Source organism: Lissotriton vulgaris, chromosome 7, assembly GCF_964263255.1.
Source record: "Lissotriton vulgaris chromosome 7, aLisVul1.2, whole genome shotgun sequence".
In the NCBI taxonomy this organism is placed as follows: Eukaryota; Metazoa; Chordata; class Amphibia; order Caudata; family Salamandridae; genus Lissotriton; species Lissotriton vulgaris.
The window spans coordinates 811,574,145-811,590,616 of NC_141695.1; the positions used below are offsets into that span (position 1 = coordinate 811,574,145).

The 16,472-nt window shown below is 45.5% G+C and overlaps 1 protein-coding gene across 1 annotated transcript in view; it reads left to right on the forward strand.

Annotated features, from left to right (window-relative positions):
- The window catches only part of DNAH17 (dynein axonemal heavy chain 17), a 15,539,113-nt gene that overhangs the window by 3,481,432 nt on the left and 12,041,209 nt on the right, over positions 1 to 16,472 (forward strand). The gene's annotated exons all lie outside the window — the stretch shown is intronic.

Sequence of the window (16,472 nt, forward strand, 5' to 3'; positions counted from 1 at the left end):
TTTTTACCTCCTCTGCCCTACCACTCCATGCATCTTCCCTTTACTCCTCCTGTCACTGTTTCTCATACTGACACCTGTTGCTGTCCTTTTGTCTTTTCAGCTGCTGCAACTGGCCTATTGGGTTTTACCACACACTGCTTTAATTGTGGGGATTTTGTACCACTTATTCTTTACTCCATCTGCACTATTAATGTACGGCAAACTTCCTTTAGGAATAGTGCATAACTGATCAATGCTTGCATTTTAGCAGTGTTATCGTAATTTTTCCTCCAGAGGCTCTCCATTGAGACTCATAATCACTGAATTATACCACCCACACAAGGGATCTTGAAGGATATACAGATCATGAGGCACTGATTGTGTGTTCTCTCTGCCACACAAGAAGAGATAGCATTTTTTTGTCAAGCACTAAATCACAGAAAAGCACTCTAAGAGTTTAGTTAGGGACAAGTAGTAACATACTTTTAAACAATTTTTTTAAAAAGGCCAAGCTCACTGCTCCAGGATCCCGCCACCAGAATTGTAATTTACTTTTTTAAAGAACATAACTTTATTGGCCAACATAGCATTTTTAATGGCCTACTAAATTATATTTAACTGAGAAAATTGAACTTTTCGAACGAAAAGCAAGGAAAATGATTTCCTTTTAAAAGTAGGAAAACTAGAGGTAAGTGTTCTTTCCTCCTATTCATGTATGTATGACATTGTTTTTGCTCACAGCAGTAGTTCAGAGTTCACAAATCAATGAGTTTATAGGTCTGTTAGATAAACTTAACAAGTTGTGAACTCATTATGCACTGAGAAAAAATACATTGTATTGCTTGATTGTCATTTATCATGTTAGTGGGAATCTGCACACTGAAGGCCACATTTTGTTTCCAGTTCTTTAACAACACCTTCCCACATAATTTATATGTATCTAGAATTGTTTTTTCCGGTAATACATTTTATTATTTTTATTTTAGGGATCAGCAACCAGACTTTCATAATATCAATATAATACTCAAGCCCTTGACTTTCTGTAGTTTCTAATTCTCTATGGCCCAGCCTACCCTCCTCAACTCGCTATACCAGGGCCTTCAGTACCAATACATTACACGTAAAGCAGATAACTTTATAATTCAGAGTCATCCACCACCCAGCAGTGACAGGCTCACAAAATAATACAAGAAAATCCATGTTATGCTTCTGATAGATATAATGAGAATAAGGATGTCAGCAAGCTATGATTTGTGATCCCTCATTTACATATACCAATAGTGATGTCCACAGTTTTCAAGATTTCTTCCCTTCTTCCGGTATATCCCAGGTTAAGCACCCAATGGCTAGGTGCATCCACAACGTTCCCACTCATTCATGCCTCAGTCCTGAAGGGAGTATATGTAAACTAATTTGGAATCTGCAGTCAAGGGCCCTAATAAATTCTTGAAGCCCAAAACAATTGGTATGGATGTCAAACTCTGAGATCACAATAATCTCATGGAACGTTGCTGGGCTCAAATATCTCATGGGAAGCGAAGAAGTGTGTTTGTATTTGGGTACTGGTGACATCCTATTTCTTCAAGAAACTTGAGCTTTGGCCCCCACTGCTCTCCTATTATTCTACGAGATTCTTTCTGCAGCCTCATGCCGAAGTACTTTTGGTCGTCCCTGAGGGAGTGTATCAATTTTCATCGAGCATACTGCCAATTTAACTGTGCCGGCTCTTGAGAGTAACTGTTTGGCAGCCCAAGCGGTTTGTATTCATGGTTTGAAAACAAACACTAATCAAATTGGCTTGACTGTGGTCAACTGTTATTTGAATGCTCCCAGGAAAGCAAGGAAAAACTTTGTAAAGCACTTTCTTGAAAGCCTTGAAAACCTCTTTTTAGATATTTTAATTGTGAATTTATAATTACTGGAGATTGTAACATTGGGGAGTTTGGGAGAACATTAATGGAGTTTCTAATGAAAGGCCGATTTTGGAATCAGTGGTTTCTTGAAAACCCACAATTTAGTTTCCTCTCAATCGGAAAGTGGGTTGAGAAATAAGTAAATGATATTTCCATCAACATGTAAAAATGTATTGACCATTGATTACACCTTTTTATCTACAGGTCTAGCTACACAATTAGATCTCTTTGATATTTCAATTAAAGCAGAAAGTGACCATAATCCTTTAAGGAGCACACTAAGTCTTGCCTTGAAACCAGTTGATAAATCCATCAATGTGGGTAATTCATTAGTGGAGGAGGCAGTGAAGCTAGTTAGAAAAAGTTAAATGACTATCTGAATATAAATTTAAGGTTAGTACCTGGATAAAAGATTTGGAGGCTATTATAACTACAAATCATTTAGTAGGTGTCCTACAGGTGTGGCGAAGGCTTATGGAGAATCTACGAAAGTACTTATCGGATCAGGAGGGTAGGCCCAAAATTCAAAAGGTGGGGCACAAACCAGTAAGTTCAGGTAATTTTTGTAAGGCAATCATTGTTTCCAAACGAACGCTGCATAAAGTGCAGTGTGCGCACTGGTGTAATCCTTCTAAAAAGACAGCTGCAGCAGGAAAATTGGCAAGAAGGTCACACCCAAATATTTTGGGGAGATACAGAAAGGACAAAGATTGGGTCACAATCATTCAGCTATTGAAGGATTTCAACCAACCGTGATTCTGGGCCCATATTAATAAGTTTAAAAAATGGCAATATGGTCGGGGAAAATGGGGATTTCAGAAACAGCTTAGGTGCGCCATATTGCTGAGCTGTATGTGGAACAGGTTGACAATTTGAGACTGGAGGGCCCACCACCCCAACTTTATCCTTTAAAGAAAAGTTGGTGGTAGTTGAACAAAGTTTACAACATCAAGAGGATTTGGAAGCTGGACTGGTCCAGCCCAAGGAAGAGACCCAGGTGGCTCAGGGTAATCTAACAAATAGTGGGAAGGTGGCAAAAGTATTAAAAAAGCTGAAAGCCAATGGAGCCCCTTGTCCGAATGGCCTGCTAGCCGGCCTTTTCAAGGAGGCTCATGTAGGTTGGGCAACAGTGTTATCAGCTCTTTATAATTACTGTTTTTTAAGAGCTGACATACCAGATGGCTGGAGAGGATAAATTCTGTGCCCTATATTTAAGAGCGGAGATCGAACCATAGCCGCAAAATTATAGATTGGTCGCCCTACTGGATATTGAAGCAAAAGTCTATGCCCGAATTTTACTAGAACACTTAGAATCATGGGGGGCTGAGGGGGACACTTGCCAATCTTTCAAACAGGGTTCATGGCAGGAGCATCTACGGTAGACAATATTCAAGCTCTCTCTGTCCTCGGGCATCACGCCCTTCATAAGAAAAGACCACTTCTCATGTGCTTTTTTATAGATTGAAGCACAGTTTTTGATAGAGGGCAAGTCTATGGAGGAAGCTTGCGGGTAGGGTATACCATCGAACTTGCTAAGAGCCATAACATCACTATATACAGTGACTTGGATTTGGGTGAAAACGAGTGTACACAACAGTAATACAGATGTCTCTGGACAAAGAACATATGGGGCGATAGGCACAAGGCCAAAGACATTGTAAATGTAAATGTAAATATATTGGCATTTATATAGCGCACTACTTACCCGTAGGGTCCCAAGGCGCTTCGACCGCTGCGAAACCCTTCCTGGCTTTCCTGAGAGATGGTCCCTTAATGGGTATCTCCAGGGTGAGACCAGGCATCCCCGGCGGTCTGGTGGGGCCGTTAGTGAAGATGAGGCAAGCTAATGCCCAGAGTTGCCGAGTGTGATCGCTGATTAGAGTGGGCACCGAGGCGAGAGAATTATCGAGTCCGCTGACCCTGGTCCAGAAACCTGCCGCGCCGGGAATCGAACCCTGGTCCCGGGCCGTCCTCTGCTCTCGGGTCTGCCGCCTCTAACCAGTGAGCCACACTACTTCACTTCACATTAGATAGATATGTTATATTGAAAGACCGTTGAATCGCATGCATGTTTGGGGGTATATGGGTAGGGTGGGAACAATACACAGCAAGTTGGGCACGCCATTGTGGAGGGGATTGGAGTTTGTTACGAATGGCATGGACAGTGCAGTAAAAAATATTAAACATAGAAAGACAAACAAGAGGCTAGAGATCCAAAAAATGCACTAAATTAAACCGATTTGTAGGATAAGGCAGCATTATGGCCCAAAACACAGAAAGGGACAGTCTTATAGCTAGCATAGGGTTAATGACATGGAATGTTAGAGGGCTGGGGGACCCCCATAAAAAAAGACACTTGCTAGCCTATCTGGACAGACATAATATAAATATAGCAATGATACAAGAAACACACACTACCCCATTAGTAAACCCTAAATTTGCAGCAAAATGGGCTTCATACAGATATTTTGCATTCTACTCCTCATATTCGAGAGGAACGGCCATACTTATAAAGAAAAATACTCCATATGTAGAAGAAGGAATAATAAAAGACCCTCAAGGAAGGTACTGTGTAGCGTGGGGTACACTGAGGTCACACACAGTCACTCTGGTTAACTGCTATGGACTGAACATTGATGATAAAAATGTTTTCACCACATTATGGGGACAGATTATAAATCTAGGGTCCCAGCATATTATTTAGGGAGGAGTCCTTAATCTCACAATCCGGCTCGCATTAAGAACGCTCACACCCTCAAGCGCAGCATTATACCAAAGCGCAATGCCTGATGCAACAAATCTTTGCTGAACACCAACTTTACTGGATAAGATGGCCACCAGGTGAGGAGCTCCGGTCAGGAGCTCCCTGGCCAGGGATTTCCTTTTTGGCCCGAGTCCCCTTGAATCTACCGCCCTTGGACCTTTTTTTGCTCACCTGAGGTTCCTATGGCCTGGGGCCATTCAGCTCTCCAGTTCCCACGACCCAGTTTGAGATCTTCTGATGAACATTGAGTAGTGTGCTGACCGCGGAGCCTCGATCAACATGGCCGATACCAGGTGGAGCTATTTAGGCAGCTATAGAGGAGATTGGCTCTGGATCTCCTCCTCAGCCGTCTCTTACCGAGCCAGACATTGACATGGTTTGCCCTAGTCTCCCTGCTGTGTTTTTCCTCTCCTACCCCACCTTCCGATGAGTTGCTGAAGATCTGCTGGCGGCGGAGCCATTTCAACGGCACATGACCGGTGGAGTGTGCCTGGGGAGGGGATCGGCTGAGGATCGCCCCTTCTGGCCATCCCCTACCCTCGGGTGTTTTGCCGTAGTTGCCTTTCGTCTTGCACCGCCTCCCTAGCGACGACAGAGATGCATGAGTCTTGCTTCTCCCGGCGGGGTTTCAGCGGTGGTGAGTACTGCAGTGCTGCTGACCAGATCCCCGAGCTGGTTTTGCTTCTTGAGTTTTGGGGAAGCTTGCCCTCCAGGTCCACACTGCTGCCTCCAACTCTACAGGGCTGTTGCCTGGTGCCCAAAATCTGACTTTCCCCTGTCTTAGCGGCATTCTGAATGGCGATGCTGTCCCTGGAGCTCCAGGTGTGTGTACGTCGATTACCCGCTTTGTGACCGGACTTCCTGCCCGCATCCCTCCGTGGTTATGTGGGTGCCTCCCAGTCCGACCCTGTGTGAAGTCTTCAAGTCTGCTGCCTTGTGGTTTTTGTGTTGGATTTTTGTGTGGTCAGCCATTTTGGGTTGATGCTGTTGGTTCCCATGGCCTGACTCAAGTCCCCCCCCCCATTTGGTCTCTGTTAGACCTGGCACCTGGCACCTTGGCGTGAGTTTGCCTTCCACTTTTTGCTGATGTGCCTCATATGTTTTTGCTGGTGTCCGCTGCTCAGGGCACTGCGCCACAGCCAATCCGTGCCGCAGTGTAAGTACTCCCTATGTAAAGTGTAACTGTGATTGATATTCCTGATTGGTTCATTGGATTTACTGTCAGTCCCCAGTGAAGTGCACCAGGAGTGCCAGGGCTTGTAAATGCCAATACTGCTAGTGGGCCTGCAGCGCTGGTTGCGCCACCCACAGAAGCGGCCTTTTAAAATGTGTCTAGGGTCTGCCATTTCAGAACCTGCGTGCAGTCTGGTACTGTCATGCTGGCTGGGCAAGTGCACCCACTTGCCAGCCTCTAAACCTTCCCTTTGCTTCATATTAGTCACCCCTATGGTAGGCCCTAGGGCAGGGTGCATTGTAAGTGTAAGGTAGGACAAGCCCTGGGTGTGTGGCATGTCCTAATAGTGAATTACAGCCAAATTCGTTTTTCACTATTGTAAGGCCACCTGTGCTCTTAGGCCAAGATGGGCTGCTGGAATTATTACACTCTATAATCCCAGTAGGCTCAGGGAACATGGTAGAAAATAAAGTTTAGTATGCCTGAACTCAGAATAATAAAATACTTCTTTTAGTAACGTTTATTTTAATATCCTGTGTCTGCAAATGATACTTTTAGAAAGCTAGCATTTGCTTGCCTAACCATTTCAGCCCACCTCTGCTAGGATGTGTATCTGACTGTCTGGGATATGTGAGTGACAGGGCTGGGGGATGACAGGTGGTAAATGCCAGGATTACACCTTGGTGAGAGGTGGGAGTGCCCCTGGACTCTTAATGGGGCTGTGCTCTGCCACCACAATGCTGGCTCCGCCCCCTGGGGAGCGACTGATGACTCAGCCCGACACCTGGCCCAGGAGAGGCGAAGCACTGTCAACATGGTACTCCTGGCTGCCCCTGTCCACACAATGCTGGCTCCACCTCCTGTGGAACGTCTGATGTGCCTGCCCCTCACACTGAAAGCAGTAACCAGAGTACACCCAACAAGTGTCAGAGACTGAAAGAAGTTATGCAGAGGCAACCCTGACCTGCAAGAACAAAGAAAATGTGGTATAAAAGTAGGAGCCCTGCTCCTTGTAAATTATATTCTGTTTGCGCTAAGAAGAAGCTCTGCCTGAAGAGGAGGACCGAGGAAGCTGCATGGAGTACTGACTCTGATCCCAAGAGACTGGCCTGTGGTGGGTGCCTTGCTGCAAAAGGAGAGCAGGAGAGAAAGACTGAAATACTTTGCTTCCTTTCAACTTGTGCCAAACTTCTACAAAGATCTCCAAGGGCTTGCTGTGGAACTTGCCCCCTGAACTGCGCCCCAGGAACATTGGGCGCTACCCCCCTGAAAGAGGAACTGCTGTGAGTGCTGCCTTTCCCTGCAGTTCTACTTGGGAAAAGCGGAGCGCGTTGTGGACATCCGCCGCACCCTCTGAGAAGCCCGGGGCTTCACCGTCTCTCCAAGCACTTCGACTCCGCCTGTTAAGGCCCCAGCTTGCACCGCAAAGACCAGCTTCTCTGGCCCAAGCATCGTGACTGTTGCCTGCTCGAGCCGTAGCTTGCACCGTGAATAGAGACTTCTCCCTGCGCCTGCTATTTCTCTTCCTGAGCTGTGCCAGTGAAAGCGCCTGCCGCTGTCCGTGAGCGGCTGCGGCGTGTAGCACTGTGAGGCATGTCCCGATCTCTTTGACGTGCCCTGCAGCTTCGCCCCGCACACAGTGTGTGCCCCATCTTTCCAGGACCAGTGCGTGTATCCCGAGTAAAGAGCTGCCCAGCAACGCACCGTCCCCGTCGACTACCGTGACCTACGAGCTCCCCGAGCTGGAGCTCACACCAAAAGGAGGAGGACACCGCGACGCACGGCATTGACCCCCCCCCCGGATTGCCCGCACTAACACCAAGAGCCAAGGTATTGTGCGCTTTTGAACGGGTGCGCAACGTTTTGCTGTGTCCCCGAGGCTGGTCCGCCTCCTATTGCGCTTTGGAAACTATTTGCCAAGTACTGTGTTCCCGCGAGGCTGGTACACCTCCCGCTTCACCCTGAGCCTATGCGCGCCATACCGAGGCTCTCCTGAGGCTGGTACGCCTCGTACTGCTGGGCTCAGTGTTCGCGTCGTACCCCGTCTCACGCGAGATGCGTGAGGTTTAGCAGGGCATCTACCGCGAAGCAACACAAAGCGTACTAGAGCGCTACGAAGCGCATAGAGGGACTAAGGAGCACCAAACCTTCAGGGAAGTGGGCAGAAGGCCCTAAATATTGCCATAAAGAACTGTGGCACCCCTGTTGAAGTATATCACTATTTTGAAAAGCTAAACCAGAACTGTGGCAACCTGATTAAGAGTAACTGGAACCATTTTTAAAACTGCACAAGACTGTATATACAAGCCTGCTTTGAATCTATATAAAGAAGATATTTTTTTTTACAGAAATACAGTTTGGTGTCATTGTGTGGTGGGGTGGTGATTGCTGTGGGTGATACTGCAAATGTTTAACCTTATGCACTCCAGAGTTTAGCCTAAACTGCTTGCGCCACACTACCTAGAGGGTGAGCAGGGGTTATTTCTGTGAGTAATCCTTTGCCCTGACTTAGAGGAGAGGGTCCCTGCTTGTCGCCAGTGCTACACTGCGCCAACCAGAGACCCCCAATTCTAACAGTCTCCTAGTCCCCTCCCATCCTATACTATCACTGATTCGCTGGATGTTTAGGATTGTTGGTCCCCAGCCGGTTTGTATGTCTTTTACTGTGACTGTTTTGTAAGTATTTTCTCTCTTGCCGGTCTGCCTGACCCGATTATGTATTCCTTACCACTTTTTACCATTCCCCCTACCTTCCTTGCCCCATTTGACGTGTGTCTTGGCTATGCTATGCACTAGTAACCCATGTTTTTGTGTATTCACTGTTTTTCTCCTATGTTATACTTGGCTCCTGTTACTGATGTAATTTTGTAACTAATAACTCGCTGATCCTCATGTAAAGCGCTCTGATACCTCCGGGCCTAGCCAGTGCTATATAAAACTCTGCAAATAAAAAATAAAAACTATTGAATGCATGACGCTTTGGTCACCCAGACAGAACAGAAGGTACATTCCACTCAGCAGTACTCAACAGCTGGTCTAGGATAGATTACTGGATGGTCTCCAAGGGGGCTGCGTTATGGATCACACATACCCAACATTTAGCAAAAACACATTCTAACCATTCGCCGGTGTGTATGCACATACTCCCGCCAGAGACACAAAATTGCATGTACTTTAGGTACACTCCAGATTGGATACTGGGGTACCTTTATCAGTCCCTAGTATATGGTACACTATGTTCCCAGGGCTTAGGTAGCCCAGAGGCTTCTCAGGGGCTGCAACATGTATTATGCCACCCCTGAGAGACCATTCAATCCAACACCACAACTGATTCTCGAAGAGATCTCGACAATTCTCCCTTCTCTAGCGTGGCTGCAAACATTTCTACGAGGCGGGGAACCAACAGGGGGGGAGAAGCTTGTGTAATGTTCTAAGGGGAAGCCATCCAATCCTGGCGCTTTGTTGCGTGCCAATGCGCGGAGTGCTAGGGTGATATCAGTAGATTGTTTCACTGAATCCAGCGCAGGTTGCTCTGTCTTCGTGATTTGTGGGATTCTCAGTGGGTGAAGGAAGTGATTGATTGCTTCTAGTCCGGCCGGTTCTAGAGTGCAATATATCTTTGTGTAATACTGTTGGAATGCTAGTAGGATTTCTGTTTGTGAGCCTAATATATTTCCAAGGGGATCTAGCACTTCGGTGATAGGTTTTTACTTCTGTATCTTGTTTAGCTAGCCAAGAGAGCAATGTGCCTGTTTTATCCCTCTCTTTGTGCACCCGGGTTGCATAAGCCTTAAAATTGTACCTGCGTCAGTCTGTGACAACCGCTTGGTTGTCTGTCCTTGCCTTTGCTACTTGAGCAACAGTTGCCTCATTTAAAACTTCCTGTTTGGTGAGTGTGGCTAACGTCGTTTCAGCTAATTTGAGCGCTCGTTCCAGCGTCCGCTTCACACCTACTAATTGTTGTATACATTCACCCCAGGCCACTACTTTAAACGCGTCCCACCCTATTAGTTTACACGTCGTCGTGCCGTGTGTCGTAATTTGACAATGATTGGGTTAGCATTTAGCTCAGCTACACAAATTTCTCCTTATCTTGACCACGTTTTCGGAGGTCATTTTGTATTTGATGGCTTCCATTTTATGAACATGCTGCCTTGTGGTCAGCATGCCCTCTTGACCTTTCTCTGTACCAATGACCATCTAACTTGCCCGGCACCAGGCTATTTTTAGTACTGGTCAAGCTCGCACATGTGTAGTCAAACCCTTTGTATTAGTGGACGGTCATCGCTTAGGAATGTGCTCCAAACTGACCAGTGGTGTTAACTCCTCCCAGGAGTTGGCTGTGTTCCAGAAATGTCCTTATATGTACCTAAACTGAGTAAATGTATCCCGCCTACCTTTTTTATTACTGTAAAGTTGTATAAAAGAGGTCGCGCACCGATGTTCGGGGTGATACTTCTTGCATTGCTGAAAGGTGTTGTAGAACTGTATCACCACCCCATGGGGTCCTAATAAACTTGTCTTTTGCATTTTCCAGTTTCCGTGCCGACTTCTGTATTACGGTGTCATGGAGTTTTTGCAGAGTATGTAGACCTGAGAGAACCCAATACCACAAATTGGCGACCACGAAGGGACTCATCAGCGACTCAGATGCCCGAAGGAGTGGTTGTGACGAAGGATTGGAAACTCGCCATGGACGCGTACGCTGCCACTGAGTGACCTGAGTCTTGGCACCCACGGTGTTTTCTTCCTTTCCTTCTGATCTGACCTTCCAGGTGGCGCCGGTCCTCGACTGAGATCCTGATCGGTTGGGTTGTTGTACAGTGCCTGTTTGGCTGATTCGATTAAAGAACTTGGCAGTTGGAACCTGGATATTTGAGAACTTGGTAAGCTTTTGATTGGTAAGATAGTCTACTGACACTTACTGTGGCTTTTTGAATTTGTTTGAGTTAGCTAACATTTTGATCTATGATTTGAGTTATATGTGGAGTGCACCTCACATAGGCAGGCAGTGTAGAGATATTTCTCTAATTTTGTATTTGAATGGCACACCATGTGTAAAGCATATTAAGTGCCATTTTATGTAATATCGCGTTTTCGTGATATTTTTGGCATGCCTGTTTTAAGCACACTTCGAGGAATGTGCTGTCTTGGAAATGGTACCAATTATCGATTAAATGAATCTCAGCCGGCTCCCCCAGAGGAGACACCTAATCGTGAGATGTATATTAAATTTGGCCTTCCCCCTATTATGTTTAGTACATTATGGCATAAATATACCAAGGCCGATCATGAATTGCAATGGCCACTACATGGGTCGTTTGATTTACGAAAGGTTCAGTATGTGGAGCAATGCTTGTTTCAGCGTAGGTCTAGACAGGATATGTTTGATTGTGTATGTATGTGGGAGAAAGCGGTGCGTGAGTGAATGAAGCATGAACAAGCCTTGGCGGACAAAGAGCAGAAACGGGCTGCTCGTGATAAAGCTTTACAGCTGGAAGAAAAAGAGTTGCAGGAAAAGAAAGAGAGGGAGACACGGGAACGTAATTTGCAAATTAATGGTCAATTTCCTATTCAACGTCCTCTTTATCCTGTCCTTACTAATGAATCTGATGATTTTTCATTGTTAGACCGTTGCCCGCCTCCGTACGTTCCACCTACGGCCCCGACTGAGGATTCGGACGGAGATGATCGAGAGGATAGTCGTACTGGCTAAGTGTTGATCGAGCTGCGGAATTGCGCGGGTTTGCTCGGAAACTTAATGTTAAATCTATAACTATTTCAGAGATTGATGAACAAATGCGTAAGTGGTCTGAGCGAGAACAGTTGTATTTCTTGAGCCATTTTAGAGACCAAGTTGTAGAACGGTTTAGAAAATATTCAACTGATTTGGAGCCTAAGGATGTATCAGTTGGTCGTGAGAATTTGCGTAAAGGTCTTTTTGTTCTTACAGATGCTGATCCGTTTTTCCAACGGTTGGTCCAGCTACGGGATGAGACGTTAAGATTGCAGGAGGCGAAAAAGGCATCAGACGCGCCTGCGCCTGGATCGACGGAGAAATCCAAAGAGTGTCCTATCTTTGGAGCAGATAAGAGTTCTACAGTTCATATTATGCCTATGCGTGAAGCTGCATCTTTATATGTCCCTCCTAAAGGGCAATGTACAGATGATGATAAAACATCTGTAAATGCGAAGGGTTATTTTATATATAATTGGGTTTACACGCCTTGGAACAGAACAGATGTTATGGCACTTAAAGCTGCTCTGCCTGACCCTCGTAAGAATCCGGCGGCCTTCTATGAAGGGGTGGAAGGGGCTATTTCTTTGTGTGTTATGACATTAGTTGATATCGACCTTTTCTTTGGGTTAATATTGCCTCCTGATATGTGGAGGGCGATGTAAGTTCGATGATCAAGCGATTTTGGGTGCGGATTGGAAAGCCTTAGCCCAAGCTGGCTTGGATAGGGAGCCCGCGTGTAAGCCATGTCAATTAATTTTAGATCTTCCGGCGGCTATTTTGAATAAATTAAAAACGCTTGTTCCTCCTAAAAAGATTGATTGGACCATGTTAGCCTCTTGCAAGCAGAAAGCGGACGAATCGGTTTCTGACTTCTTCTCATGTTTTGAGGAAGCATTCCATGATTACAGTGGGCAATTATTAACAGAGGACACGGGTAGGCATTTGTTCGTTGACAAGTATGTAGCAAACCTCCTACCGGAGATTGCAAAACGTTTAAAGACTAGTGAAAGTTCCTGGACCACGGCGACCCCTGCTTCTTTACTAACTATGGCTCAGTATTATGAGCGACAGGAATTGGAGGCTAAAGAAAGTACTGATAAGAAAGCGAAGGAATTAAAGACGAAGGTGATGTTGGCTCAGGTTTATGCTACACAGCCGAGAGGGAATGATAGGGGTAGACGTGGATCATATGGTACGTCTTCCGTTTGTTCCGACATTTCTGAGGACCAGTGTGCATACTGTACACAGTTTAGACATTGGGCTTCAGACTGTCCGGTGCTTCGAGAACAGCGTAATCAGCGTGGTCGAGGAGGTGGAAGGACGCGGAATAGTTATTCAGATTCAAGTGGTGGAGCGAATGATAGTGGTAGGTTTGAAGCGAGGGGCCGTGGTCAGGCTGATCATAATACTTTTGATCGATGGAATCAGTATCAGATAGCTGAGGGTGAGTTTACTGAGTCCCAGGATTATGCACTTGCATAGGATTGCGTAGGATGGGGTGTGGAATCGGTTGAAGTACCAGTAGATCAAAGGGGTCCATATGTATCAGCGCATGTTTTGGGTTCTACTGATCAGTTTCTGTCCAAACACTTGGTTCCAAGGGCTCCCCTGTCTGGCGAAATGATTACATCGATAGGGTTCGATGGAACACCCTCTCTTAGCCCATTGTCACAACCCCTTACATTTCATATTGACAAATTTCTTGCCCCGTGCCAGTTTTTGTTGTCACCAACCACTCCAGATAATATTATGGGACTGGATATGCTTAAATATTTTCGAGCAACTATACGCTGTGCTCCTGAAGGGGTGCGGGTTATTTTGAATGAGAATTACCCACATGTAGAGAGATTGTGCCTCATGCAAGAGATCGAGGCGTTAGCCTCTCTTCCAAAAACGTTATGGGCTACTTTAGACACGGATGTGGGACAGATGATTATCCCTCCCATACGCATCACTGTAAAGGAGGGAGCGTTTCTGCCTCGTGTACCACAGTATACAACTTCTAGGGAAGGTGAAGTTGCTCTAACACATATTGTACATGATTTGATTATTGCAGGCGTGGTGGAAGAAGTCCCCTATAATGTGTGTAACAGCCCGATTCTTCAGATTTTAAAGAAAGATACAGACACTAAAATCTACTGTTTCATTATTGATTTGAGGGAAATTAATAAGATAGTGGTACCACAGTATCCAGTGGTGTCTGATATTACCACCTTACTTACTTTGATTCCGCCCACAGCCACCACCTTTACTGTTATCGACTTGAAGAACGCCTTCTTTTCGATCCCCATTCACCCTGATGGCCGATATTTGTTTGGCTTCACATTAAATAATAAATCATATAGATTTTGTCGAGTTCCTCAAGGTTACACTGAAAGTCCTAGTATTTATAGCCAGGCTTTAAAAAGACAGCTTGATTCTTTTGATTTACAGTCTGGAGTGGCTCTCATTCAGTATGTCGATGATATTTTACTTGCAGCAGACACGCAGGAACAATGTGAGGAGACTAGTCTTTCTCTGCTTTCTTTCCTTGCTCAGAATAATCACAAGGTTTCTAGAAAAAAGCTGCAATATTGTAGACCAAAGGTGACCTACCTCGGTCATCTTTTGTCTAAGGAGGGACATGCATTGACATCTGATCGAATCCAAGCAATTTTAGATACACCAGTCCCTCGCACTCAGAAAGATGTTCGCGCTTTCATAGGTTTAACGTCTTTTTGTAGACGATGGATAATGGGGTTCTCACACATTATAAAACCTTTGTTAGCATTGTTGTCCAAAACTACACCGATTCCCCTTGAATGGACAGATGAATGTCAGAATGCCTTCGAACAATTGAGACAAGCCCTTTGTTCTGTATCAGTGCTAGGTACACCAGATTATACAAAGATCTTTACATTATATGTACACGAGAAAGATGGGTGTGAATTGTCAGTCTTAGTGCAGATACACGGGGACAGACAGAGACCTTGTGCGTACTTCTCAGCAGTACTTGATCCTGTAGCACGAGGTTTACCTGGGTGTTTCCGAGCAGTTGCAGCAGCAGCAGTGGCCATACGACAGAGTGAAGGAATAGTATTGTCACACAAATTGTTGGTGTTAGTTCCCCATGCGGTAGACGCCTTACTAAACCAAACAAAAACTCAGTATCTAACTAGTGCACGTTTAACAGGATATGAGCTAACACTGTTGGCGCCACATATTACATTGAAGAGATGTGCCACTTTGAACCCTTCTACTTTATTGCCGTATCCAGTTGCTGAGACCCAGGAGGAAGAACACCATGATTGTGTTTTCCTGACTGAAGAACAAACAAAGGGTCGTATTGATTTACAGTATACGCCACTTCCAGATGTAAATGGGGAACTGTGGGTTCATGGATCGTGTTTAAGGTTGCCAGATGGCACAACTTCCGCAGCCTATGCGATCACGACACTTAAGGCAGTGGTGGAAACAGCACGAATACCGCAAAAGTCGGCCCAAGCAGCTGAATTGATAGCTTTAACGAGAGCATGTGAATTAAGTGCTGGTTTATGTGTGAACATCTACACTGATAGCCGGTACGCCTTTGGAGTAGCGCATGATTTTGGCCTACTCTGGAGAGAACGAGGGTTTTTTACTTCACACGGAGTGCACATTATGCATGGCGAATTAGTACGTGATCTCCTGAATGCACTACTATGTCCAAAGAAAGTGTTGATAATTAAATGCAGTGCACATAAGAAAGTGATAGACAAAGTAGGACAAGGAAACGCTTTTGCAGATTGCATAGCGAGGGAAACGGCTATGTTACAAAGTGCCTCGCCTATGTATGTGGTGAAATCGCAGGCTGAGCGATGGCATGATGCTAGAGAGGAGATACTAGACATTCAGAAATCAGCATCTGAAGCAGAACTCGCAACCTGGGCAACGGAGGGAGTGTTGGATGATGAGGGTTGTTGGAGAAGCAAAGATATGGAGAGATGGAAATTGCCTGCCGCTTACTTGCAAGCAATGGTTCAAATGACACATGGATTGGCACATGTTGGAGCTCTTGCAATTACTAAATTGCTTACGCGAGTTTGGGAGCATCCTGAGATTGCCAATACGGCCAAAAGAGTAGTGCAGACCTGTCTGATATGCTTACAGTACAATCCTGCTAAAGGGACGTATACTCCAAAAGGAGGGTTTGTTCCACCTACTGCACCATTCGAAGTACTACAAATGGATTACATCCAGCTTGAGCGTTGCAATAACCTTAAGTATGTCTTAGTGGTGGTGTGTGCCTTCAGTAAATGGATTGAGGCCTACCCCACAAAGGATAACACAGCATTAACAACAGCTAAGGTATTGCTCAAAGAGTACTTCCCACGCTATGGTGTTTGTAAATTTTTGTGGAGTAATAACGGTCCCCATTTTGTCGGGAAAATTGTGGAATACGTCACGAAGGGATTGGGGATTCAGCAAAAGTTTCATGCTGTATTCCATCCGCAGTCAGCAGGTCTGGTAGAAAGGTATAATGCTACTCTGAAGTTGAAGCTAGCAAAGATCGTGGCATCTACGTCTTTGAAATGGCCGGATGCCCTGCCTCTAGCATTGTTATCTATTCGATCAGTACCACATTCCCGAACTGGCCTCACACCTTATGAAGTGGTGTTTGGAAGGCCTATGAATATATGGGGAGTTCCTAAGCCACGTTTACTACATGATGTGCCTTGCATAATGATGAACGATTATTTGGCACGATTAACAAATTATTTACTCTCTATTCATCAACCGGTTCGAGAAGCGCTCCCCGACAATTCCATTGGAGAGGCTCACAATCTTCGTCCTGGGGATCACGTGATGATCCGATCATTTGAGAGATCCAGCAGTTTGGAGCCGAGGTGACGTGGCCCAGAGCAAGTGCTGCTGGCGACTCGA